The sequence below is a fragment of the Ictalurus furcatus genome, chromosome 11 (genome assembly GCF_023375685.1).
Source record: "Ictalurus furcatus strain D&B chromosome 11, Billie_1.0, whole genome shotgun sequence".
NCBI lineage: Eukaryota > Metazoa > Chordata > Actinopteri > Siluriformes > Ictaluridae > Ictalurus > Ictalurus furcatus.
Window position 1 is genome coordinate 2,727,501 of NC_071265.1, and position 1,768 is coordinate 2,729,268.

Here is a 1,768-nt window from a genome sequence, read left to right on the forward strand (position 1 = left end):
AGGAACGTACTTTATTTGATGCACGTACGAGAATAACGGCGAAGTGTTCGATATTAACGTCACGCCGCCTCTCTGTTACAGAACCCGCAGACGCCGCCGGAGCCCTCCGAGAGAAATGCGCCGATCCAAGAAGACGTGTCCGCCGTGCTGCTTTCCTCCTGCTTTTAAACTTTGCCCCAATCTCTCTCTCTCTCTCTCTCCCCCCCCCCCCCCCCCACACACAAACAAACACATGCACACGTCTAACGCCCGATATAACTCTGGTTATCGTCTTTAAATCCACCCCTTCAGTGTCAGTGAATCTGATCACCGGCGTCTGATCTGATCATCAGACGTGTATTATACAACACAGACAGGTGAGACAGACAAACACCGAGACAGTACAGATAGACAAGTGCAAACGTATACACACACATGCAAAAAGAGATGTAAAAATGTGTACACACACACACACACATAAAGACATACAAACGTTTGTGTGTGTGTGTGTGTGTACATATAATATGTGTCCAGCTCTCGTACCGTTCCCCTCCTCGTCTTTGCCGATTGAATCAGCGGCGCGGTTTATTACGCGCCCTCGTGCTTCGCCTCACACGCTGCTCACACCCCAGCTGGAGCGTTTCTCTAGTTCATTTTAGACCTCGTGCACTCTTCGGCCAGCGTCCGCTCCTCGGGTGACGCGCAAGCGGTGGTTATCGTGACCTCCGACACACAGCGCAGGTGAAAGAACACCGAGCTGTAACGCTAGTGTGAGGTTAGTGTAATTAACACGTAGTACGTCCTTTATTTAAAACAAAAAAAAAACAAACAAACACAAAACAAAGCACTCGAACACACCGGCTTGGTGCTCTCTGCAGAATTCCACACGCACCGTTGTTCAGGAACGTTCCTGTTTTCCAAGCCTTTATTTCTACTACGGACTCTCGAACACACACACACACACACACACGCACGCAAACACACACACGCACGTGCCGCTCCGATGAGATCATTTCTCTCTGGCTTTACCCGCCTCGTTGCAGGTTATTAGCATCTCACGCTAACGTTCGTCCTAACTACGTGGAGGAGGATTCCTTATTCCGCACACTTCATATGTATAAACAGGTGAATACACAACGGTGCGCATGTAGAGGTGAGCGACGTCAGCGAAGGGCTCATATTAAAACACACCGAAAATCTCCAGAAGCGATCGGCTCTCGGCGATCTCTAACGTCATTTCTCGTCATTTCTGCTGTCGATTGTCATGTTTGCATGTCGTACGCCATCGGTTTATTTATTAAATTGGTGTTTGAAAGTGAAATAAAATGGATATTAATTCAATGCGTTTGGATTCGCTTCATGGAAATAAAAAAAAACGTGAGGATATTTGTAACGCTGAGGTAAAACGAGTCTCGAAATCGTGTCGGTCGTGTTTAAACAGCCGTGAGAGAAAAGGAGACTAGTCACGTTAGAAGACCGTAGACTCGATTCTCAGAAAATATTAGCGTTACACTAGCGTTTTGTTCTGTAATGGTTATTAGTGAAGTTTAAAATAATAATAATGTGTCCTTGTAATTCCATTTCCATTGTAAGTGTAAATGAACACGTTCATATTGTGCTATAATGCATCCATAAGGCATTATACAGTACACACGGTTATTATGCATTATGATTGGTCAACATGTTGAATTTATAACACTCATACCAAATAAGTCCAGGCCAAAAGTTATGATAAATATATATTAAAAAAAAAAAAAAAAAGCAATAATAAGACAATGGTCGTTATACG

General features: G+C 44.4%; 1 protein-coding gene across 1 annotated transcript in view; it reads left to right on the forward strand.

The window, feature by feature from the left end:
• Window positions 1-1,320, forward strand: part of opa1 (OPA1 mitochondrial dynamin like GTPase) — a 43,051-nt gene extending 41,731 nt beyond the window's left edge. Inside the window, exon 31 of the mRNA XM_053636021.1 lies at window positions 82-1,320. The gene's annotated coding sequence lies outside the window, so the exon portion shown is untranslated. The remainder of the gene's footprint in view (window positions 1-81) is intronic.
• The last annotated feature ends 448 nt before the right edge of the window (window positions 1,321-1,768 follow it).